Below are 27,273 nucleotides of genomic sequence, written 5' to 3'. Positions count from 1 at the left end.
AAGAAAGAGGAATTGACCGAATACATTTGGTATCAAAAAGATATCATGATTTGCGTTGTTCAGAGAGAATGCCACTGGTTTGTAGTTCTCAGAACCATGAACCATAAATGAACAATGGGGATTCAGTGTTCTATGATTTAGTTACCGTCTCAGTGCCCGCTCTACTTTTTTTTTTTTTTTTTTTTTTTTTTTTATGTTTTTCATTTTTTTGGGTTGGGTTGGAGAAATATTTAAATTACAGGTTTTGAGCTGATGTTGGAGTTTACCAATAATTATTGGATTATATAAAGTGCTACCGTATATTCATTGATAGTCCCAGAAGACTGGAGAAGAGCAAATGTTGTTCCTATCTTCAAAAAGGGGAAGAAGGTGGACCCAGGGAACTATAGGCCGGTGAGTCTGACTTCTATACCAGGAAAGATCTTTGAACAAATTATTAAACAACATGTATGTAAGTACATGGATAAGAATGAAGTGATTAACCAGAGTCAGCATGGGTTTGTAACTAACAAGTCATGTCAGACTAACTTAATTTCCTTCTATGACAGAATCACTGACTGGGTGGATCAGGGAAATGCTGTAGATATAGTATATCTTGACTTCAGCAAAGCATTTGACAAAGTATCTCACACCATCCTTATTGAAAAAATGACCAAGTATGCAATGGACCAGGCAACTGTTAGGTGGATTCATAACTGGCTTAGTGATCGGACTCAAAGGGTGGTTGTAAATGGCTTCACATCCAGCTGGATGAATGTCTCAAGTGGGGTACCACAGGGCTCCGTCCTGGGACCTGTATTGTTCAACATCTTTATCAATGATTTAGATGAAGGAATTGAGGGTAAACTGATTAAAGCTAGGAGGGATAGCTAATACTAGAGAAGAGAGAGAGAGGATTCAAAAAGACCTAAATAAACTGGAGCAGTGGGCAGCAACCAACAGAATGGTTTTTATCAGGGAAAAATGCAAAGTACTACATCTGGGCAATAAAAATGAAAAAAGCATATACAGAATGGGAGGAATAGAGCTAAGCAACAGTACATGTGAAAAAGACTTAGGAATACTAATAGATCATAGACTGAACATGAGTCAACAGTGTGATGCAGCAGCAAAAAAGGCAAATACAATTCTGGGATGTATTAACAGAAGCATACAGTCTAGATCACGTGAAGTCATTATCGGTCTTTACTAGAGATGAGCGTTGTTCTACTCGAACTGTTCGCCAATCTCAAATTCGAACTGTTTTGGGCGGTGTTCGAGCCATTCGGCGAACACGAACAATTTGAGAAAAATTCGGCTGTTCGAGGTTATGTTCGATAACTGTTCGTGCACCAAAATCATAACTGGATTTTTTCTCAGTAATGATGAAAATTAATGTTAATACGCAGTTTGAGTGTACAGCGGGGTGGGGGGAGGGGCAGGGGATGGATCTCTGCAGGAACAATGAAGATCTCCATTTTTTTTTCTCTTTCCCGCATTTACAGTGGGGAGGTGCAATCTGTCAGCCTATCAGCAGCGCACACACGGAGCGAAGTGCTTTTTTTCACGCAAGCAAGGGCATGTGTCATTGGCAGTGTATGTCACATGTCCTTGCCCTATAAGACCAAGCCATTTTCCCCGTCGCCACCATTTTCTCACTGCTGCAGCTGCGTGTTAGACGGCACCGCTGTTGCTGTGTGCGCTATACCTTGTTAATTTCAAGCCAATTTTCGCACAAATATACAGATAGCTTGGGAGTAGGGAATAGTTGTGATTGCAGTCCTTTTAAGGACTAGGTTACAGCATTTCCTACGACTTTTATCAGGGAGGTCTGTGCTCTTAAATAGATCGGTTGTGGGAGTAAAGACTAATTGTAATTGCAGTCCTTTTCAGGACTAGGTTACATGAGTTCCTATCAGTTTTTGCCAGGCAGGTCTGTGCCACTGCTGTGCAAGTTTTTTTCACAGCATTTGGCTGAATCTAGCAAAGCTAATCCTTTTTGGCCTATTGCAGAGTGTGTTAGTCAGTGGAGTAGCCTATCTGTGTTGCAAGATATACCACCTGTGTATAGAATACCAATTTTTTTACTGCACCTAGTGAAGTAAAATCTTTTGGGCATAGCATCATTCTATTAGTCCATCTATACTGACCTCCATCAGGTTGCAAATTAAAACTAATTTTTATCTGCATCTACAGTACCTCTGAAAAAATATTTGGGCTTCTAGCAGTGTGTGGGACTTGTTCTATTAGTCCATCTATACTGACCTCCATCAGGTTGCAAACTGAATATATTTTTTTCTGCATCTACCTCTGAAAAAATATTGGGCTTCTAGCTGTGTGTGGGTCTTGTTCTATTAATCCATCTATACTGACCTCCATCAGGTTGCAAACTGAATATATTTTTTTCTGCATCTACCTCTGAAAAAATATTTGGCCTTCTAGTAGTGTGTCGGACTTTCTCTATTAGTCCATCTATACTGACCTCCATCAGGTTGCAAATTAAAACTAATTTTTATCTGCATCTACAGTACCTCTGAAAAAATATTTGGGCTTCTAGCAGTGTGTGGGACTTGTTCTATTAGTCCATCTATACTGACCTCCATCAGGTTGCAAACTGAATATATTTTTTTCTGCATCTACCTCTGAAAAAATATTGGGCTTCTAGCTGTGTGTGGGTCTTGTTCTATTAATCCATCTATACTGACCTCCATCAGGTTGCAAACTGAATATATTTTTTTCTGCATCTACCTCTGAAAAAATATTTGGCCTTCTAGTAGTGTGTCGGACTTTCTCTATTAGTCCATCTATACTGACCTCCATCAGGTTGCAAATTAAAAATAATTTTTATCTGCATCTACAGTACCTCTGAAAAAATATTTGGGCTTCTAGCAGTGTGTGGGACTTGTTCTATTAGTCCATCTATACTGACCTCCATCAGGTTGCAAACTGAATATAGTTTTTTCTGCATCTACCTCTGAAAAAATATTGGGCTTCTAGCTGTGTGTGGGTCTTGTTCTATTAATCCATCTATACTGACCTCCATCAGGTTGCAAACTGAATATATTTTTTTCTGCATCCACCTCTGAAAAAATATTTGGCCTTCTAGTAGTGTGTCGGACTTTCTCTATTAGTCCATCTATACTGACCTCCATCAGGTTGCAAACTGAATATAATTTTTTTCTGCATCTAGCTCTGAAAAAATATTTGGCCTTCTAGTAGTGTGTCGGACTTTCTCTATTAGTCCATCTATACTGACCTCCATCAGGTTGCAAATTAAAACTAATTTTTATCTGCATCTACAGTACCTCTGAAAAAATATTTGGGCTTCTAGCAGTGTGTGGGACTTGTTCTATTAGTCCATCTATACTGACCTCCATCAGGTTGCAAACTGAATATATTTTTTTCTGCATCTACCTCTGAAAAAATATTGGGCTTCTAGCTGTGTGTGGGTCTTGTTCTATTAATCCATCTATACTGACCTCCATCAGGTTGCAAACTGAATATAATTTTTTTCTGCATCTAGCTCTGAAAAAATATTTGGCCTTCTAGTAGTGTGTCGGACTTTCTCTATTAGTCCATCTATACTGACCTCCATCAGGTTGCAAATTAAAACTAATTTTTATCTGCATCTACAGTACCTCTGAAAAAATATTTGGGCTTCTAGCTGTGTGTGGGACTTGTTGTATTAGTCCATCTATACTGACCTCCATCAGGTTGCAAACTGAATATATTTTTTTCTGCATCTACCTCTGAAAAAATATTTGGCCTTCTAGTAGTGTGTCGGACTTTCTCTATTAGTCCATCTATACTGACCTCCATCAGGTTGCAAATTAAAAATAATTTTTATCTGCATCTACAGTACCTCTGAAAAAATATTTGGGCTTCTAGCTGTGTGCGGGACTTGTTGTATTAGTCCATCTATACTGACCTCCATCAGGTTGCAAACTGAATATATTTTTTTCTGCATCTACCTCTGAAAAAATATTTGGCCTTCTAGTAGTGTGTCGGACTTTCTCTATTAGTCCATCTATACTGACCTCCATCAGGTTGCAAATTAAAAATAATTTTTATCTGCATCTACAGTACCTCTGAAAAAATATTTGGGCTTCTAGCTGTGTGCGGGACTTGTTGTATTAGTCCATCTATACTGACCTCCATCAGGTTGCAAACTGAATATATTTTTTTCTGCATCTACCTCTGAAAAAATATTTGGCCTTCTAGTAGTGTGTCGGACTTTCTCTATTAGTCCATCTATACTGACCTCCATCAGGTTGCAAATTAAAACTAATTTTTATCTGCATCTACAGTACCTCTGAAAAAATATTTGGGCTTCTAGCAGTGTGTGGGACTTGTTCTATTAGTCTATCTATACTGACCTCCATCAGGTTGCAAACTGAATATATTTTTTTCAGCATCTACCTCTGAAAAAATATTGGGCTTCTAGCTGTGTGTGGGTCTTGTTCTAATAATCCATCTATACTGACCTCCATCAGGTTGCAAACTGAATATATTTTTTTCTGCATCTACCTCTGAAAAAATATTTGGCCTTCTAGTAGTGTGTCGGACTTTCTCTATTAGTCCATCTATACTGACCTCCATCAGGTTGCAAATTAAAACTAATTTTTATCTGCATCTACAGTACCTCTGAAAAAATATTTGGGCTTCTAGCAGTGTGTGGGACTTGTTCTATTAGTCCATCTATACTGACCTCCATCAGGTTGCAAACTGAATATATTTTTTTCTGCATCTACCTCTGAAAAAATATTGGGCTTCTAGCTGTGTGTGGGTCTTGTTCTATTAATCCATCTATACTGACCTCCATCAGGTTGCAAACTGAATATATTTTTTTCTGCATCTACCTCTGAAAAAATATTTGGCCTTCTAGTAGTGTGTCGGACTTTCTCTATTAGTCCATCTATACTGACCTCCATCAGGTTGCAAATTCAAAATAATTTTTTTCTGCATCTAACCCAGCCAATAGTTTTGGCCTAATACCACAGTTTGGCCACTCAGCTCTGCTCGGTTACCATCCATTGTTTTTTTGTGCAAACAACTCCAGAGTTGTGAATTAGTTAACCACCAAAATGAGTGGAAAAAGGCCTGCTGCTGGTGGAAAGGGGAATAGGCGTGTTGGGAAGGGGAAAAAAGGTTGTGTCCGTGGGGTAGGTGTTAAAGCAACAGTAACATCTGCAGAAGAAAGACCATCTTCCAGCCAAACTAAAATGTCTACTTCTTTTAGCGGACAATGTGATAAGATCCCTTTCTTACGGCCACGCCAATCGCTACAAATTCCAGATGAGGCACAAAAACAGCAGGTGCTTCAACGGATATCAAGTGCTCCTTTAAGTGGGCTCTCCTCCACATCAACTTCAACATCACAAATACTCCAGTCCTCAAAGGTGTCACCCAAATCGCACTTGCTTCCTCACAGCTCCCAAATCTCCAGCTGCCCGTCTGAGTATGAGGTAGAACAGATGGTTGAGTCTGCAGAGCTGTTTACTCATACTATAGCCTGGGAATCAGAGGTCGACTCCAGCGCTTCTGTGAATCCAGACGAGGAAATGATCTGCACTGATGCCCAGAATCTTTATGAGTCGGATCCAGGACCAGACGCAGAAGGTTCTGACCATAATGTAGACCCTCATTCCCAAACTGTAACTCCTGTTGGTGGAGACAATGAGGAAGACGATGATAAGACTCAAATACCTGATTGGAGCGACAACTTTAGTTTTTTGTCAGGGCAGGAACAGGTTGGCTCTGAGGACGACGGGTGTGATAACGCACAGGGTGATGATGATGAGGTCGGAGATCCCACTTACTGTCAACCCACAGTCAGCCAAGAGATGAGGTCAGCAGAGGAGGTGGAGGAAGATGCTAGTGACGACGAGGTCAGGTTGCGCCTTCCTGGACAGAGACGTAGTACTGGAAGCACGTCAACAACTGCATCCTCAAACACAACTCTGCCTCTCACCACAAGTCGTGGTGGCTCTTCAGGTCGCATGGGTGCTAAGCCTTGCATAGCCTGGGCATTTTTTCAGATCGATAAAGATGACCCAACTCGTGTTATCTGTAACATTTGTCAGCAAAAGCTAAGTAGAGGCCAAAAAATACATAGTTTGAGTACTTCATGCATGAACCGGCACATGGACATGAAGCATAAGTTGCAGTGGGAAGCTCAGTGTGCTACAATGCGGCCTAGCCGGCCGGGCCAACCACCGTCTGCCATATCTTGTGCATCCGCGGCCTCTTCATCCTCTGTGACTGGGGGGACAGCAGTCACACCTGTTTTGGGGCGCAGACCTGCCACCTCTTTACCCGCAACAGCCAGCGTGATTGGCAGGTCATCATTTTCTTTGGAGGTGGTAACACCAGCTGGTGTTGAGCGCTGTCCGACATCGATAGCACCACCTTTGGATCAAGGCAACCTAACATGTCCGCCTGCATCTTCCTCACAGACCGGCAGTTTGCCGGGGACACCCTTATCAACCCCGTCTAGGCACAATAGCCAGCCCTCGGTCCCTCAGATGTGGACAAGTAAAAGACCATTTCCTCCTAGCCATGAGAAAGCTAAGAGGTTGAATTTCACCATCTGCAAGCTCTTGGCTACAGAAATGCTGCCTTTCCGCCTGGTGGACACAGAGGATTTTCGAGACCTTATGTCCGTCGCAGTGCCCCAGTACCAGATGCCCAGTCGGCACTACTTCTCAAAGAAAGGTGTGCCTGCGCTCCACCAGCATGTCGCACACAACATCACCGCTTCTTTGAGAAACTCTGTGTGTGACAGGGTGCATTTCACCACAGACAGTTGGACGAGTAGGCATGGACAGGGGCGTTACATGTCGCTGACTGGGCACTGGGTAACTATGGTGACAGCAGGACAAGGGGCTGCTGTCCAAGTTTTGCCGTCCCCACGAGTTGTGCGTCAATCCTCTTTATGTCAAAGTTCCTCCACTGCTTCTGCCTCCTCAACCTCCTCTCGGTCTTCCACCTGCACCCAAAGCCTGTCTGGTCATGCCACAAGCTTTCTAACTGCGCAGAAGGGATCCTGCACACCTCCTTACTATGCTGGCAGTAGGGCTCAACGTCATCAGGCGGTTTTTACATTGAAATGTCTGGGAAATGTGAGTCACACAGCTGAGGAGTTGTGGTCAGCTCTGGAGAACCAATTTCATGAATGGTTGTCTCCACTGGACCTGAAACCAGGGAAGGCCGTGTGCGACAATGCTGCAATCCTGGGTGCGGCCCTTCGCCGGGGCAATGTCACACACGTGCCTTGTATGGCTCACGTGTTGAACCTGGTTGTCCAGCAATTTTTAGCCCACTATCCCAGACTAGATGGCCTTCTGCAGAGGGCACGGTCGCTGTGTGCTCACTTCCGCCGTTCGCATCCCGCAGCTCAGCGACTTACATCTCTACAGAAGTCGTTGGGCCTGCCACTTCACCGGCTAAAATGCGATGTGCCTACCCGGTGGAATTCAACTCTGCACATGTTGCAGCGACTGTGGCAGCACCGACAAGCCCTGGTGCAATACGTTCTGACGTATAGCCTGGGCCAACGAGATTCAGAGGTGGGGCAAATCACGCTGGAGGAGTGGTCTCAGATCAGGGACCTATGCACCCTTCTGCACAGTTTTGAAATGGCGACGAAGATGTTTAGTGCTGACGATGCCATTATCAGCATGACTATTCCGGTGAATTACATGCTGGAGCACATGTTAAACATAATTCGGAGTCAGGTGGTGGCACAAGAGGAGGTGGAGGAAGTAGAGGAGGAGGAGTTGTATGCGGAAGGGCTAACATCTGCAAGGTCCAGAAGGTCGGCAGCACCAAGGCGGCAGGCATGTGAGGGTGGGGGAGATGGTTTTACCAGGGCGCATGGTAGCAGCCAAACTAGTGAGGAAGGTGCAGGAGCCCAGGAAGAAGTGGAGGACGAACTGATGGAAGACTCATCAGATGAGGGAGACCTTGATCACATTTCTGTTGTGCGAGGTTGGGGGGAGAGGACAGAGGAAGGAAGCATGATTGTTACCTCGCCACCAACACAACAGGGACTTGGTGCTCCTGGATGCGCAACACACATGAGTGCCTTCTTGCTGCACTACCTGCAACATGACCCTCGAATTGTGAGAATTAGAAATAATCCTGACTACTGGGTTGCCACACTGTTAGATCCCCGGTACAAAAGTAAATTTGCAGAAATTATTCCTGCCATAGAAAGGGATGCACGCATGCAGGAGTATCAGCAGAGACTGTTGCAGAATCTTACATGTGCTTTTCCACAAAATACCAGTGGTGCACGTAGTGAATCTCACAGTTCCAACTTGCCAACCGTGGGACCGTCAAGTGTTCAGCACTCAAACCGTAACAGAACCACAGTATCTGCTGGTAACATCAATTTTGCGGAATCATTTCACCACTTTTTTAGTCCATCCTTTGCAAGGCCACAGGAGACAAGAAGTCTGACACATAGTCAACGCCTAGAGACGATGGTACAGGAGTATCTCCAAGTAAACATTGAAGCCACGACTGTGTCACTGGACCCTTGCTCTTTTTGGGCTTCCAATCTGGATAAATGGCCGGAGCTAGCCACTTACGCCTTGGAGATCTTGTCATGCCCCGCAGCCAGCGTTCTGTCTGAACGTGTGTTCAGCGCTGCTGATGGTGTGCTGACAGATAAGCGCACGCAGCTCTCCACTGATAATGTAGACAGACTCACGTTCATAAAGATGAACAAATCATGGATCCGAAACGACTTTTCTACCCCTGTGTCATCCTGGGGAGAGTAAAAGCTTGATGATTGGTTAAAATCACCCTACCAAACGTTTTAAGCTTTCAAATTACTAATCATGTTTATCTGTATCTTGACTGGAACATAATTTGGGCTTTGTAGCAGTGTGCAGCACTGATCCTATTAGGCCATCTATAATAAGCTCCACCAGATTTAAAATTAAAAATAATTTTTAGCTGCATCTAGCCCGGAAAATAATTTTGGGGCTCCGAGATGCGCAAGACACATAAGTGCCTTCTTGCTGCACTACCTGCAGCATGACCCTCATATTGTCAGAATTCGAAGTAATCATGACTACTGGGTTGCCACACTCTTAGATCCCCCAAACTTTTCGATCAACCTTTTCATTTTAATAAAGACCAAAAAAATGGTCATTTTTGAAATTATAAGCATTAGCAGGTTGTTAGAAACTGAAATCAAACAGTTTTCAACTCAAAACTTTATTCTAGGTGATGTTACATTTTCACATAGGACCCCTTGTTCGAAAGGAGCTTCTGAACTCTCTCGTCCATTGAATTTGTCAGGTTTTGGATGGTTTCTGCTTCAATTGCTTTGCATGAGGACAGAATACCCTCCCAGAGCTGTTGCTTAGATGTGAACTGCCTCCCGCCATCATAGACACTCCTTTTAATGATGCTCCAAAGGTTCTGAATGGGGTAGAGGTCAGGGGAGCATGGGGGTCACACCATAAGTTTGTCCCCTTTTATGCCCATATCAGCCAGAGATGCAGATGTTTTATGTGCAGCATGAGATGGTGCATTATCATGCAGAAAAATGATCTTGCTGTGAAATACACGGTTCTTCTTCTTGAACCATGGCAGGAAGTGCTGTTTGAGAAAATCCACATACATTATGGAGTTCATCTTTAGCGCCTTCAGGGATCCTAAAGGGGCCGACAATCTCTCTCCCCATGATTCCAGCCCAAAACATTACTCCACCTCCTCCTTGTTGGCGTTGTAGCCGTGTTTGCGTGGGGTGTCCATCAACCAGCCATCCTCCACTCCATCCATCTGGACCATCGAGCGCTGCACGGCACTCATCCGTGAACAAAACAGTTTTGAAATCAGTCTTCATGTAATGTTTGGCCCACTGGAGCCGTTTCTGCTTGTGTGAAGTGGATAGAGGAGGTCGACAGGATGGCGTATGCACAGCTGCAAACCTCTGAAGGACCCTGCATCTTGTTGTTCGGGGGACGTTGGAGGCACAAGCAGCTTCAAAAACTTGTCTGCTGCTATGACAAGGCTTTTTTGCCGCTGCTCTTTCAACCTGACGTAATTGCCTGTAGGAAAGAGTCCTCAATTTGCCCTTATCAGCACGCACACGTGTGTACTGTGAATCAGCTACATACTTCTTGATTGCCAAGACACTTCATCCTGATCATCGCACAATGTTGATTGTAGTCATGCCTTGACCTAAACACTCCACAATTTGTTGCTTCTCAGCAGCCGACACATCCTTTTTCTTTCCCATTTTGGCAGAAAATGTAGGCTGCTTAATAATGTGAAAGAGCCTTCTTAAGTAGTCTTGCCTTTCATTGGACACACCTGCCAAACTAATTAGCACAGGTGTCTGCAATTGCTTACAGTGATATAAAGAGCCCTGACACACATCACCATCAATGAGTTTAACTGACAAACAAACAAATTCTTCCCTTATCACTCCTAAACACTTTTTGCATAATAATTTGGAACGCGGTGTACATGTGCTTTTCCACAAAACACCAGCGGTTCACGTAGTGAATCTTACAGTTCTAACTTGCCAACCGTGGTCTGTATGGAATTGTTCAATAAAGGGCCCAAAATTAAGATAACATAGATGGGAGAGGTCTCTATGAATAGGAATTCCTAAGTATTTGATACCCTGTGAGGGCCAGGCAAAGGGAAAGTTGGACTGGATGGAATCCTATATGGATTTGGGGAGGGAGACATCGAGGGCCTCAGACTTCGCTGCATTGATTTTAAAATTTTACCATGTAACAAAGTGATCTATTTCAGCCATAACAGCATGGATGGATATATGTGATTGAGTGATATATACTAGGACATCATCAGCAAATAGAGAGCACTTGTACTCGGTGCCTCCCAACTCAATCCACCTAATATTGGGGTTATGGCGAATTGATGAGAGCAGGTGCTCCGTCACTAGGATGTATAAGAGAGGGGACAGAGGACATCCCTGCCTTGTCCCATTGGTGATTGTGAAAGGTGATGAAAATGTTCTGACGCACCCCCTGGGCCTTGGGACACCCGGAGCCGGACCCTTTTTGGTGGATGCTGGTGGTTGTAGTCTTCGTGGCGGCGACCCGGTTCCGTGGCTCAGGTCGGTCAAACCAGTGGCGGAACTATTTATGTGGTTTTGATGTTTAAATGTCCGACTACGCCACCCGTGGATTGCGGTCAGAGTGAACCGCCGCTACAGGGCAGACCGCTGAGGCTGGTGTTGTGGGTGCAGCAGAGCGTAGCATAACTCCCCACGGGAGGAGTATAGCCTCAGGGCAGTGTATGCGGAGGATGGGGGTGATGGTGCAGGGCAGCAGCAGTAACGACACGGAGTCAGTGATGCAGTCCAGGGCCTTTACTCACAGTTCTTATTATCCAGACCACGTCTGCAGGTAACGGCTGCCCACGTCGTACTGTGCTCACCAGGTGAGGGGCTCAGACAACTCCCAGATAACTTTGGAGCACTTCACAGGACCCCCTTTGTGTGTCCTTTGTCTGGCCTTTCTTACCAACACTTCTGTCCGGCTGCCTCGGGCCTCCTCTTGGTAAACTTGGCGCCAGTTTCCCTGACCCTATGTGGTGCCTTCCTAGCGGGTGTAGCGAGGGGCTGTGCCACATAAAATGTCAGAGCCTCCGGTTTCTAGCTGAGGGTCGTTTCCTGCCTCCACTAGTTCGGGGACCGGTCTCCCCCTTTGGCCTGACCCCTCCACGCAGGTGGATTCGGGCGTGCGGTGGCGACTCGCCCGTCCGCACCCCTGGGATCCCTTCATTCCTCGTTCCTGGAGCCTTCTCCGCTCCTCTTCCTTCCTTCTCCCTCTTCCAGGCCTGGGCCTCTGTTACTAGGCCCGCCTCCGGAGCAGAGCTCATGCAGAGCCCCTGCTCCCTGCCACTTCTGCTCAGACTTCTCTGCACTGAACTAAGATGGTGCCCACCTTTTATACTCCCTTCTCAATGCACCCAGGAACTGCTTCCTCCCTGCTCTTGCACTACAGGGTTCCCCTTCCTCAGTGTTCCCTCCCCCCACTCCAGCCAGGGACAGGGACTGTCGTGCCCATCTCAGGGGCATATTGGTCGCCCTGCCCCACGCCAATGTGGTGTAATGCATGCAGGTGTCGGGTCCTGATCCACACTCCATCCTTACCTGAGAGTGAGATATCACACCTCTGGGTGAGGTGCAATACGTCTGTAGCAACCGAGCCCTCAGGGTGCTACAGTTCCATTTATCTTCAGCCTAGGTGACGTATTGCGATACAGGGCCGTGATTTTGGCTATAAAAGGGTCCCCTAGACCCCTACCCCAAGCTTTTTAAGAGAATCATATATGGCGTGCCAGGAGACTCTATGGAATGCTTTCTCAGCATCCAACGAGAGTATCTACTTACAAATTTTTAACTGCATCTAGCCCAGGAAATACTTTGTGCCTAGTAGCAGTGTCTGCTAGTCAGCGGATTATCCCGGCTGTTAAGCAAGCTACACCACCTGTAGTTTAGACACTTAATTTTTTCAAAGGAAATGCTTCGGGGCCATGGGATACTCAGTGAAGAGCATCAGGAGGCACCCCAAGGCATAGGGGCTGGGACTGGCAGTAGGATGCCTTGCGGTGGACAGCCGAGCTCGATCCTTATAAAAGCTTTTTAACTGCAGCAGCTTTAGTGGACGCTACTGGAGCTGGAATTACGCGGCTGCTGGCATGAGACTTGCCCTCCAATAGATCCTTGTAAATGGATTTAAAGTGTATTCATTCAAATTAGAGAGACAATTTAAATTAAAAAGCTTAGAGCTGCCTCCACCACAGGGGGGCTCGCTCAACCCACCAGCGGACAGGCACCAGTATTGGGAGAGGGGGGCTGGCCATCAGGGTTCACCGCGGCTCTGGCACAAACCCGGCGACACGGAGGTGGCACGGGCAGGAGCGGACTGGCCGTGTCGGCTTCTCACTTTTTGGATTTTAGAAGGGCATGACATGCCTATATCTGTGTCTCCCCCTCCTTTTACTCCTCCACCTCTTTTATTTTCGCATGACTATATGTACTTGTCACTTTTCCATGTGTTAGTTGTGTCTTCTGAGCAGTTTGTCAGCTTTTGGACACCTTTGAAGGTGTTTTCTATGTGTTTCTATGTGTTTTTGTTTGCCTGCCATTGGTTTTAACGGTGTTCGAAGGTGTTCGACGAACAGTTCGACGAACAGTTTGGCGAACACACGGGTGTTCGACGAACCGAACCGAACTCGAACACTACGGGGGTGGCTCAACACTAGTCTTTACTCCTCTTTGGTTAGACCTCATCTGGAATACTGTGTACAGTTTTGGGCACCACATTTTAAAAAAGACATAGACAAACTGGAGCAAGTTCAGAGAAGAGCGACCAGAATGGTGACTGGTCTGCAAACCATGTCCTATGAGGAACGGTTGCAGGATTTGGGAATGTTTAGCTTGCAAAAAAGAAGACTGAGAGGAGACTTAATAGCTGTCTACAAATATGTCAAGGGCTGTCACTTTGTAGAAGGATCATCTTTATTCTCATTTGCACAAGGAAAGACTAGAAGCAATGGGATGAAACTAAATGGGAGGAGACACAGATTAGATATTAGAAAAAACTTTTTGACAGTTAGGGTGATTAATGAGTGGAACAGGCTGCCACGAGAGGTGGTGAGTTCCCCTTCAATGGACGTCTTCAAACAGAGGCTGGACAGACTTCTGTCTGAGATGATTTAGTGAATCCTGCTTTGAGCAGGGGGTTGGACCACATGACCCAGGAGGTCCCCTCCAACTCTACCATTCTATGATTCTATGATATGTTTGGATTTACATTTTTTTTTTTAGATCACGAGGACAAGTTTTTAATTTCATGGTACAAAATTATTCTTTTAATTTTTTTGTACTTCAAAACATTTCAGTTTATTTTTTAACATTTTATATATTATGTAAAGTTTCTACTCACTCGGTTGTGTTGAGGTAGGCATGGGAAGCAGTTTAAGTAAAACATTCAGGCTAGTTTCTTAAGACTCCATAAACCATGCCACAAGCAAAGGAAAATAAATGGCAGTGCAGGCAAAACAAAATAAGCAGTTCAAATAACAAATAACGATAGAGTGGCATGTAAAAGTTTGGGCACCCCTGATCAAAATTACTGTTATTGTGAGCAGTTAAGCAAGTTAAAGATGAATAATCTCTAAAAGGCCTAAAGTTAAAGATGACACATTTCCTTTGTATTTTAGGCAAAAATATATATATATTTTACATTTTAAAAATTACAAAAAGGAAAATGGTCAGATGCAAAAGTTTGGGCACCCTGCATGATTAGTACCTAGTAGCACCCCCTTTTGAAAGTATCACAGCTTGTTAACACTTTTTGCAGCCAGACAAGAGTCTTTCAATTCTTGCTTGAGGGATTTTCGTCCATTCTTCCTTGGAAAATTCTTTCAGTTCTGTGAGAAATATCGGCTCTCCCGCTTGCTGCTGCAATGAGCGGCAGATTACCTGCTAATCCCTGCCCGAGTAAGTTAGAATAAAATTATTAAACTTGCAGACTACGCTGCAGTACACAAAGTCTCTATAGTATAAGTGAATTAATAAAGTATTGTACAAACATTTCAGTTGATACTGTACAAAGAAAATGTAATCAAATTAGAGAAGCATAAACAGTTTCAATAATTACGAAAATGTGCTCATTCCAATGATCCAACTGCGAATATGTTCTTGTTCCAATGCTCCAACTGCTACTGAACTACTAATTGCCTTGAAACATGATCAAACCTATTTAGGACTTGAATTTCCACTCCTCTTCGACACCGGTGAAATTATTGAACCAGCAAATAATCTTCATTTACATTGCAAAATTTTCGAAAATTTAATACGATTTTTTTCACTCGCCTAAAGGATTTTATGCACAATGAAAAAGTTATTTGAAACACTGTTAACTCACTCAACTCATTCACATTACAAAATAAATTATGGGTTGATAACATTAGAATCTGAAGGATTTGCTGCAGAGATAGATTCACCAGTTACCAGCCTCAGAAACCATACATTGACAGCTCCTCATAAATGATGCACAGACACCAAGTAGCAGACATATCTCAACATCAACTGCCCAGAGGAGACTGTAAGGTTAAGTGCACACTGTGCGTTTTTTATGCGTTTTCGCTACTTTTTTTCTGCACGGAAATGCATCAAAAACGCTAGGTAATCACTCTGCCAGCTAATATAATGGCAATCCTGATGTGCTGTGCACATGATGCAGAAATTTCTGCTCAGGATTGTCATTGCGTTAAAATACGCAGCATGTCCATTCTTTGTAGCATTTCTGCAGAGCAAAAATGCTCAAAGAGTGGTACCCGAGCTGGGGAAGATTACTTCTCCCATCATCCGAACTCCGCTCCCGCTGATAACAGCAAGAGCGGCGTGGCTGAGGGCAGCAGTAGTCTTCTCAGCCGAGCCGGTGCTGCACAGTTAAAAAAAAAGTAAAAATCTGTTTACAATAAAAAAACACCTTTATCCTCACCTGTCCGGTGTCCTCAGATGTCCCTCCGACCTCCTGATTTCCCCTGGCGACGCGATCATCCCGACGGCTGGTGGTACACTGACGGGAGCATGCTCGCTCCCGGCAGTGCACATCGCTGCCGCCGGCTGAGGTCACGTGAGTGCATCAGCTGAAGATCAGCTGATGAGCTCCGGGGCCTCAGTTTAGGGCACCGGTGCTGTGTGGTAATATTCTCACAAATGTTCTCAAGCATCACTGATGCAGTATGAGGTCACTGGGGCTGATCAGCTGATCTTCAGCTGATGAACTCAGCTGACCTCAGCCAGCAGCAGCGCAGCAATGTACACTGACAGGAGTGATTACAGTGTACAGTGCTGTCTACTACAGCAGTCACATCAGTGATTGATGTGGCTGCTGTAGAAGTGACCCGGATCGCTGAGGGACAATCTGGATTACATTGTGACGGCAGACAGGTGAGGGATATGGTTGTTTTTTATTTTTGTTTTTTTACAGAAGATCAAGGACTTCGGGGATTGAGAGAACAATAAAAAAATTACTAAAACCGTGTGTTATTTTATTTCAATAAAATACTTTATTCTGGCGGTGTCTTTATTGAAAAAGCGTGAAAAACTTAGCTACGGGGTTAGTAATGGGGGCGTCTTATAGACGCCCTCCATTACTAACCTGGGCTTCATGTCAGTCGCCAATACAAGGCTGACGTGAACCCCAACTCCATTACCTCACTCGCCACTGCTACACGGCAGTGTGAAGAACAAAGGCTAAGCACCAGATTTGGCGCATCTTATGGATGTGTGGCACCCCAGGGGTCTGGTTACCACAGTAATAGAAATATTATGTCTGAGAGCAAGTGGGAGGTTTCTCTGGTCAGGAGCCCTAAGCATGCAACACTGCCCGCCCAGACCTGGGAGGGGAGGAATCTGCCCTTATAAACTGGGTCTGGGGCGGGATTAAGTCAGGCAGAGTGAAGTCCCAGACAGAGACGCAGTCAGGTCTGGAGGACAGCAGACAGAGGGAAAGCAAGAACTAGGAGCTCTGTAGGAGCAGGAGTGAGTGCCAGAGGCTGGAAGCTAGAAAGCTCGCCTTGGCTGAGGACACTAAACCCGGACACGGAGTCCGAGGCTGTGGGGACATCCAGGTCCAGCAGCAGAATCCAACCGGCAGGGGATTCCATGTCCTCTGGCCATAGAAGCCCGGAGGCACGGTCACAAGCAAGGGACCAGCTCCGCCATCGTGAAGCGGAGGCTAACGGAAGGCCCCAAGTCACCGGCCATATGGGTGAGCACCACACGGTATACTCAGGGACGTGGGCTACTTCTACCCCCATAGAGCAAGGTAGCCAGGAAAGAGTGCAGATAGTCGGGGAGGCCTACAACTCCACCTGGCCAGGGGAGATCCTACTTGCTTACAGACTGACCAGGCCCCTACTGCTAACCAGTACTCCCGAGAGGGTCTGCGTTATTCCATCAGTAAAGACCCTGAACTGCACCACACCTCTGTGTTTCATCGACGTACCAGCACCATCAGTACTGGGACGCTCACACCATCACTCCCATCATCCACACTAGCTGCCCTGAGGCAATACTTCTCCCGTGGGGAGTTATCCCATACTTGGCTGCGCATACAACACCAGCCTCAGCGGTCTGCAGCGCAGCGGCGGTCCCCACTGACCGCAATCCACGGGTGGCGTAGTCGGACATTTGTCACATTACTAAGACTGCCACTGGTTTGACCGCCCTGGGCACGGACCGGGTCACAGCCATGGAGGACTACAACCCCCAGCGATCCAGCTCCGGGTATCCCCTGCACAGCACAGGCCCAGGGGGCGCGTCAACTTTGGCGTAGTCGGCAGGATTTCGTGCCCGCAACCACCGGGTACTGCGTGCCTGGAAAAAAAAAAGACTTTTATACTTACCTGTGGTGAAGTTTCCCGCTGTCCGGAGCCGTTTCCCGCCATCGGACGCCATCTTGGGTCGTTTCCCGCCGTCTTCTGCAGTCTTCCTGCCATCCGCAGCTGCTTCCCGCCTTCGGACGCCATCTTCGGGACGCCGCATGGGAAGAAGAGGGGCGTGGACGCCGAATGCGCGCGAGATCCGAAGCTCCGCCCCACGCACTGACGCTACGCAAGGTCCTGGAAGGGAGGAAGAGCGACGCTGACGTCATCGGAGCGCGACGCCAGGTCCTCTACCCCGACGATTGACTGCGGAGCTGCGGCCTACGGAAGAAGAGCATCGCAAGGTAGGCCACGGTCCACTAGGGGGGTAGAAGGATGCCAGATACCGAGGGGAGCTCCACCGCCACACCGGCCGCCAGCGCAACCGCTGCAGCGGTCATGCCCCATTCACCATGCCCTATATCCCGGGGGCAACCTGGCTACCCCAGTACTCAGGGGAGTCACATACCCTGAGTGACTTTAGGGAAAGACTTGATAGCCTCTTCCAGGTATACCCCCTCACAGAAGAGCAAAAAGTGAGCATTCTGGTGGCCCAGTTAATCGGGGCAGCCCAAAGGGAGGTAAAGTCCTGGTCACCTGGGAGGAAGAGGACTGTCAGAGAAATACTAGCCCGGCTAAAAGACACATTTGATACCCGAACCTCAGCCGAAATAAAGCTCAGATTTTATGGCTGCAAACAGCGGGCACATGAAAGTATAAGAGACTATGCTCTAAATCTACAAGAGGCCCTGAGAGCCATTAAGCAGGCAGACCCTGACAGCGTGGGAAATGAAGACAAGCTGCTGACCGAACAATTTATTGAGGGTCTACTGTGCAATGCCCACCGAACCCAGTTGCGAGCAATGGCCTTACAGGACCCTGACCTGGACTTTGCACAGTTTAAGGACAGAGCCATCCGGGTGCTCCGAGAACCGGCACCAGGTGGTGCTGTGACCCACAGGCGCCCTGCAATCACTTATTACCAGGACGCGGCGCCCTTGTCTGCAGGGCCTGTGGGAGCTGATGCGCAGGCTTTGAACAATGACCCGGCTACAGACCTGCACCATCAGGTCCAAGAGCTGACTAAGAGCGTTGCCGCGCTAACCAGAACTGTGCAGTCTTTACAGGTCTCTTCTCCAGGAAAGATCCAGCTGGCATCCGGACCGGAGGACGTCCCGTGGCGCCAACTGAGGAGGACCCCACCGGCCAGAGGAAGACCCAGCGACAGATACAACGAGGACGGACGACCCATCTGCCGCCGCTGCAATCAACCCGGATATATGACAAGGTACTGTCATTTAAACAGGCACAACCTGGGGTAGAGGGCCAACCCCCAGGCATAAGATCATCAGGCCCATCAATCTGGCGTGATAAATACGTAGGGGGACGTCCGGTCTTGCCTGTGGTACTGGATGGCATTCCTATGAGTGCCCTACTAGACACCGGGTCACAGGTCACCACCATACCGTACGTGCTCTTCAAGCGGTACTGGAATGACTCGGACATAACCCGCTACCCAGATGATGACCTGAGCATTATAGCCAGCAATGGTCAGCCCGTGCCCCAGATTTAAAGAAGTGACCATCAAGGTCGGTAAGGTTGAACTGCCGGCACAAGGACTGATCATTGTGGACATTGACCGTCGCAAGAGTCACCCAAAAATAACCCTAGGTACTAGCGTAATCGAAAACTGTCTTGCAGAGGTGATTCTTATTTTGCAACAGGTTGCCAAGAACGCCAGTTCTAGCCAGCAGCGTGTCCTCCAAAAAGAGATCCGGGCACTGATGAAGTGGCAACAGGTGGAATTATCTGGTGGTGAGATAGGTAGCGTGAGAATGTGTGACCCGTTCCCTATTGCCATGCCCCCAAAAAGTGAGATGATGATTTGGTGCCGGGCAGCTATTGGTCTGAGAGGTAGAGACTACCAAGCAATGGTAGAACCCGTCTACTCAGACAGTAGGCCCACCATTTTGACAGCACGGGGGGTGGTCGATGTACGCCATGGGAGGGTGCCCATCCGCATCATAAATATCGGTGAGAGAGAAGTATACCTGCCCCGGTATGCCAAGCTAGCCAAATTGTTCACCATCAACCAGAACTCTGTACAGGCCGTGGAACCCTTGCCTCCATCTCAACCAGAGGAAGATAACGGCTCTAAGAAACCAATGGAGGACTGGTGTCAGCAACTGCATTTGGGTACTGACTCCACTCCCTCACACCAAAAACAGGGAGTCTATCGGGTGGTTCAAGAGTACGAGAGAGTGTTTAGTAAACACCCGCTGGACTTCGGGCGAGTAAAGGGGGTAGAACATCTCATCCCCACGGGAGACCATCCTCCGATAAAGTAGAGATACCGACCCGTACCCCCTGCACACTATCAACACGCCAAGGGTATGTTAAAAGACATGAAGGAGGCTGGGGTAATTAGGGACAGCTGTAGCCCCTGGGCAGCTCCACTAGTCCTAGTGAAAAAGAAAGACAACACCATGAGAATGTGTGTAGACTACAGGAAGGTCAACCGTATCACACACAAAGATGCGTACCCGTTACCAAGCATAGAAGAGTCCTTAGCTGCATTAAAATCTGCTAACTTCTTCTCTACTTTGGATCTCACTAGCGGGTACTAGCAGGTTCCTGTAGCAAAGGCGGACCGGGAGAAGACCGCATTCACCACCCCATGGGTCTCAGCGAATTTGACTGTATGCCATTTGGGCTCTGCAACGCACCAGGAAACTTCCAACGGTTGATGGAATGCTGTCTGGGACACCGGAACTTCGAGATGGTCCTACTATACCTGGACGACGTCATCGTCTATTCCAAGACCTATGAGGACCATCTGGAACACCTGGCAGAAGTGTTGGAAGCCCTGGCAAACTATGGCCTAAAGGTAAAACCCTCAAAGTGTCATCTACTGAAGCCAAAGGTACAGTACCTAGGACACGTGGTGAGTGCTGACGGAGTAGCCCCCGACCCTGCCAAGATCACCGTGATTAAGGACTGGCCAAGACCATCCAGCATAAAGGAAGTGCAGCAGTTCCTCGGGTTGGTAGGCTACTGCCGAAGATTCATTCCCGGTTTTACCAAGAAGGCAGCTCCTATGCAGGACCTCCTGATAGGCCAGTCCAGGAAGGCTAAAAACCAGAAGCCACCCTTCAAATGGGAAAAGCTGGAAGAGGAGTCCTTCCGCCAGCTGAAGATGGTCCTCACGGGGGATGAAATCCTGGCGTACCCTGATTACAGTCAGCCCTTTATCCTCCACACGGACGCAAGCAACATCGGGCTAGGGGCCGTACTGTCCCAGATCCAGCAGGGGAGAGAACGGGTAATTGCTTAGGCCAGCCGAAAACTGCGACCCACGGAAAGAAACCCTGAGAATTACAGCTCGTTCAAGCTAGAGTTCCTGGCAGTGGTGTGGGCAGTAACCGAACATTTCAAGCATTACCTTGCCTCTTCCAGGTTCACCGTGTACACGGACAACAACCTGTTGACACACCTGGACACTGCAAGACTGGGTGCCCTGGAGCAGAGATGGATGGCCCGCCTGTCCAATTATGAGTTCACAATCAAATACCGGGCAGGGCGCTCCAATACCAACGCGGATGCCCTGTCCAGGATGCCAAACCTACCGGACGAAGGGGAGGATCCAGAAGAATTGGAAGAGATCGAACTCCCTGCGTTTCACCGTCATGGGATTACCCAGTATTCCCACCGTGTGAGGGGCCAGCGATCCGCTACGTTCAACCCCTTACCCCACTACAACTGGGCGGAGATGCAAGACAGTGACCCCGCAGTCCATCTGGTGAAGGAGATGCTGACCCAGGCTGACGCTCGCCTGGACCCAGACGCTCCGGAAGAGACCAAGCAACTGTGGACGGAAAAGAGCAGACTGTTTCTCTACAAGGAGAAGTTGTGCCGCAGAATAATCAATTCCCGGACACATGAACTGATCTGGCAGGTTGTGGTACCGAGACGGGACGCAGCTATGGTGCTGGAGGCCTACCACAATGGGGCAGGGCACTTCGGGTGGAAGAAGCTGGAGTTCCTGCTGCATGAACGGTTCTACAGGATAGGCATGAGAGGAGCCATTAAGAGGTGGTGTAGAGACTGTGGCCCGTGCAATCTAAGAAGAAGGGACCGTGCCAGCCAGAGGACTCCCCTGCAGCCCATCATCACCAGGCAGCCGCTGGAACTGGTCGCTCTGGACCATGTTAAACTGGCTCCAAGCAGAAGCGGGTATGTCTACGCCCTAACCATCGTGGATCACTACTCCCGGTTCCTGGTGGTGGTCCCTGTCAAGGACCTGACGGATAAGACAGCAGCCAGAGCCTTCCAGCTGCACTTCTGCCGCCCACACGGGTACCCGGACCAAGTGCTGACGGACTAAGGACCAGCCTTCGAAGCGGAGGTCTTCCAGGAGTTCTGCAACCTGTATGGCTGCAAGAAGATAAGAACAACGCCCTATCACCCCCAAACCAATGGACTCTGCGAGAAGATGAACCAGGTGGTGATAGATCTGCTAAAAACATTGCCCCTGGAAGAACGCAGTCTGTGGCCTGAGAAACTGCCCGATCTGGTGGACCTGTATAACCACATCCCGGTAGGTTCCACCAACTGTACCCCGGCTTACCTAATGCGAGCAAGACCTGGTAAGCTGCCTGTTGTCCTGGATATGGGAGTCCTGAGGCAGACTGGGATACAGAACGGCAGCAGCAGTACCGGAAAGTACAGGAGAGCGTCGAGCGAAGTCTCTGCCAATCAAGAGAAAGGCAGGAGAGGACTTATAACCAACATGCTCCCGCTGTTCCCCTGGTACCTGGAGAGCAGGTCTTGAAAAGAAAAAGGCGGCTCCATAAGTTGGACGACCAGTGGGAAAAGGACCCGTACACCGTACTGCCCTCAAGCCACAATAATCAAAAGGTGTAAGTCATCAGCAAGGATGGAGGAGAGACCACTGTCTCCAGAGACCATCTGAAAAAGTGCCCCGAGAAGTTGCAAAGCACGGATGAAGATCAGGAAGACCCTCAACCCGTGGAGGAAAAGGAGGAAATGATCAGCACCGTACTCAGAGACTTTCCCCGGTCCTGGACTCAAGTAAACAACGCTATCGTGGTGCCCGTCCTCACCTTTCTCCAGCCAGCCGCTCAAGTGCCTACAGAAGACCAGGTAGAGCTGGAAGAGCAGCCGGCCCAGGAGGCAGAAGAGTCCACACCAGCACCTGGGACCTGTATTGTTCAACATCTTTATCAATGATTTAGATGAAGGAATTGAGGGTAAACTGATTAAATTTGCTGATGACACAAAGCTAGGAGGGATAACTAATACTAGAGAAGAGAGAGAGAGGATTCAAAAAGACCTAAATAAACTGGAGCAGTGGGCAGCAACCAACAGAATGGTTTTTAACAGGGAAAAATGCAAAGTACTACATCTGGGCAATAAAAATGAAAAAAGCATATACAGAATGGGAGGAATAGAGCTAAGCAACAGTACATGTGAAAAAGACTTAGGTATACTAATAGATCATAGACTGAACATGAGTCAACAGTGTGATGCAGCAGCAAAAAAGGCAAATACAATTCTGGGATGTATTAACAGAAGCATACAGTCTAGATCACGTGAAGTCATTATCGGTCTTTACTCCTCTTTGGTCAGACCTCATCTGGAATACTGTGTACAGTTTTGGGCACCACATTTTAAAAAAGACATAGACAAACTGGAGCAAGTTCAGAGAAGAGCGACCAGAATGGTGACTGGCCTGCAAACCATGTCCTATGAGGAACGGTTGCAGGATTTGGGAATGTTTAGCTTGCAAAAAAGAAGACTGAGAGGAGACTTAATAGCTGTCTACAAATATGTCAAGGGCTGTCACATTGTAGAAGGATCATCTTTATTCTCATTTGCACAAGGAAAGACTAGAAGCAATGGGATGAAACTAAATGGGAGGAGACACAGATTAGATATTAGAAAAAACTTTTTGACAGTTAGGGTGATTAATGAGTGGAACAGGCTGCCACGAGAGGTGGTGAGTTCCCCTTCAATGGACGTCTTCAAACAGAGGCTGGACAGACATCTGTCTGAGATGATCTAGTGAATCCTGCTTTGAGCAGGGGGTTGGACCAGATGACCCAGGAGGTCCCTTCCAACTCTACCATTCTATGATTCTATGATTCAGCGCAGGAGGATCAACCCTCTGCTAGTAGTGAGCCTGCCGTGCCTCTAGTGATCCAAAGAGTGCGCAGACAGCTGCCCAGCTTACCCATAACACCTCCTACACCCTGTAGTGCAGGACCAGTTAGTGAGCTCCGTAGGTCCACTAGAGTCACTAGAGGTCAGATGCCCGCTCGCTGGAAAATCTAAACTAATGCACTGTAAAATTTACCTGTTTATTGAGAAATGTTTATGGTTTTTGTTGTTGCCTGTTATTAATTATGTTTCTCAGATACCCTGCAGATTTATTTGGACTAACAGGTTATGGACGCTGGATAACTGGAACAGTTTTGTAGATAGTTGCACATTGTGCCTCTTGCGAAGACGGCCGCGGAAGAGAAAACCTGTCTGGCGTGGCCTCCTTGCGGCCCAAAGTAGTTAGCTTCAGCCTTGCAGCCACGCCCAAGGCCAACGCAAGGGGTTTGCTTTGGACAGGTCCCTAACTTCGCTTAAAGCTTCACCTTGGGTGACATGGACACCCTCTAGTTTCACAAACTTCGCCTTGGGTGATATGGACACCCGGTTGCGGACACGCTGTGACCTTTAAAGAATTTAGTCCCGGAGTACTAAAATTTACTAGGGGGGAATGTGGCACCCCAGGGGTCTGGTTACCAAAGTAATAGAAATATTATGTCTGAGAGCAAGTGGGAGGTTTCTCTGGTCAGGAGCCCTAAGCATGCAACACTGCCCGCCCAGACCTGGGAGGGGAGGAATCTGCCCTTATAAACTGGGTCTGGGGCTGGATTAAGTCAGGCAGAGTGAAGTCCCAGACAGAGACGCAGTCGGGTCTGGAGGACAGCTGACAGAGGGAAAGCAAGAACTAGGAGCTCTGTAGGAGCAGGAGCGAGTGCCAGATGCTGGAAGCTAGAAAGCTCACCTTGGCTGAAGACACTAAACCCAGACACGGAGTCCGAGGCTGTGGGGACATCCCATACTTGGCTGCGCATACAACACCAGCCTCAGCGGTCTGCAGCGCAGCGGCGGTCCCCACTGACCGCAATCCACGGGTGGCGTAGTCGGACATTTGTCACATTACTAAGACTGCCACTGGTTTGACCGCCCTGGGCACGGACCGGGTCACAGCCACGGAGGACTACAACCCCCAGCGATCTGGCTCCGGGTATCCCCTGCACAGCACAGGCCCAGGGGGCGCGTCAGATGTGCCATTTCTGGGACTGCTGAGGGGTGATATTATTAGCTGCAGAAGGGGGGCTAGAATCCATGGCCCCTTCTCTGGTTATTAATATCAGCCCGCAGCTGTGTTTAGCCTTTTCTGGTTAGATTTTATAGGGCAACCCTACATCAATTTTTCTGGGGTCCCCCTGTAATCTAGCCAGTAAAGGCTAAGCAAACAGCTGTGGGCTGTTATTAATAGCCAGGGAACATTTTTGGCTAATGGCCCCTTCCTCGGCTACTAATATTAGCCCCAAGCGGTCGGCTTTCCCTCTACTTCTTATAAAAATGACGCGGGAGCCCACGCCATTTTTTAAAAAAATTTTAAGCTATGTGAACCCGATCTGGATGTAGCAGCACTTTGGATGCAGCATATTTTTGCTGCGTCCAAAACGCTGCATTCTATCGAACCATGCGGATTTACCGCATTCAATACATTCTAGTGGTCAAATTTCTGCTATGGAGACTAGCAACTCTGCAAAAGAATTTTACATGCTGCAGTTCTGAAAGACGCGCCACATGTCAGTGTCCACGGGTGATCTGCAGCCTCAGATACATGCATAGTGGACATGGGATTTCTAGAAATCCCATCCACTATGATGTAACATCTGGACACTGCGGGTTTGACGCTACATAAACACGCAGCGGCTCCTGATCGTGGCCACGTACCCAAACTCACTCGTAGCATGTCAATTTCTGTAGTGGACACGCTAGTCTCCATTGAAGATTTTGACTGATTGAAATGTCATTATATGTGGTGGATTCGCATGTATTGACGACAAAAGTGCGGCATTGCAACACAATGTTTTGGACACAGCGAAAATATGCTGCATCCAAAGCACTGCTTTTTGCTGTTCGTTAGGATGTAATGAAACAGCTGTGAGCTGTTAATAATAGCCAGGGAACATGTTTGCCTAATGGTTTCATTACTAAAAGCTAATTAAAGTAAAGAGTTAAATAAACACATTCAAAGAGTAAACACTTTATAGGTGGCTCAGTGTTTAGCACTGCTGCTTTGCAGCACTGGGGTCCTGGGTTCAGATCGGGGTCCTGGGTTCAGATCCCACCATGGACAACATCTGCAAGGAGTTTGTATGTTCTCCCCGTGTTTGTGTGGGTTTCCTCTGGGTTCTCCTGTTTCCTCCCACACTCCAAAGACACACTGATAAGGGATGTAGTTTGTGAGCCCCAATGGGGACAGTGCCAATAATATCTGTAAATTGTATGAATTGTAAAGCGCTGCAGAATATATTGGCGCTATAGAAATAAATAGATTATTATTATTATTTATTACAACAGACACATTCTTTAATCATTTAAATTAACCAATATACTCACTCCAGGTCTGACCGTAATCCAAGGGTTGAAGCGATGTCCCATGTTTCTTTTTTCAAATATCTTTATTTAGCTCCAAAAAGCATTCATTGATGTCTAAAAATGAATCAAAAGCGCGGCAAAGTGTGTGTTTTTTACGCAGCGCTTTTCCTTCCAAGAGATTCAGAAACGCTGCAGAAATTTCAAATCCTGAATGTGCGCACATAGCCTAAGGCTATGTTCACACATGTTGTGCTTCTTTCTGCAGCTAAATCTGCTGACAATTTTTCTCTGGAAGGAAAACAGCTGCGTCAAAAAAGCAGATTTTCCTGCATTTTTTGCTACGTTTTTGTAGTGTTTTTTTTTACTGTCCTTCTGTCTCTACTTAGGCATGTACATAAAGTTCTGTGAAAAAAAAGAATCCCATTCTATTTGCCATCAAAAACGCTGCAAATATGCAGCAAAAAACGCAGGTGCGTTTTTTGCTGCGTTTTTGGTGCGTATTTGCAGCTTTTTTTCACTACCCATTGCTTCCTATGGGTGAAAAAAAACGCTAAAAAAACGCTGAAAGAAGCGACATGCTCTATTTTCCAAATACGCAAGCAAGGCAGAAAATACGCATCAAACAAAAAGAAACATGTGTGAACAGAGAATTCTGGTTTCTCATGTACTTTGCTGGTACTGCTAGATGCAGCTGAAAATGTGCATAAAAATCTGCAGCAAAATAAGCAGCAAAACACAACGTGTGTGAACATAGCCTAAGAAGCATGCTTCATGGTTAAATTGCAGGAAAGTAGCCACTAGTGAGGACCGGAAACTAGAATAGACTTGTTTGGGCCAAATAACACAGAGACTGGACATTAGATCAGTAGAAATTTGAACTATGATCTGATGAGTCAAATTTGAGACTTTTGGTACCAACAGTCATTCTATGCTGAATGTGCCTGCAGTTGCCATTTCACAGACACTATACAATTTGAGGCCTGGCAAAAACCAGAATGGAAGACTGGCGTGGAATCTCAGGTTCTGTTGACTTGAGGGGGGAGAACAAGGCAAGAAAGTAAATAGGTCACAGAGCGGTCAGACTTTATTGGAGGGTGGAGAAGTGGAATATGGGGGGGGGGGTGATTAGGGTAAAAGATAGAGTGATCCATGTGTTACAAA

Source organism: Phyllobates terribilis, unplaced genomic scaffold, assembly GCF_046119375.1.
Source record: "Phyllobates terribilis strain yellow unplaced genomic scaffold, ASM4611937v1 Scaffold_1__5_contigs__length_1240528914, whole genome shotgun sequence".
NCBI classification, from domain to species: domain Eukaryota; kingdom Metazoa; phylum Chordata; class Amphibia; order Anura; family Dendrobatidae; genus Phyllobates; species Phyllobates terribilis.
Note: the sequence above shows the minus strand (reverse complement) of the source record.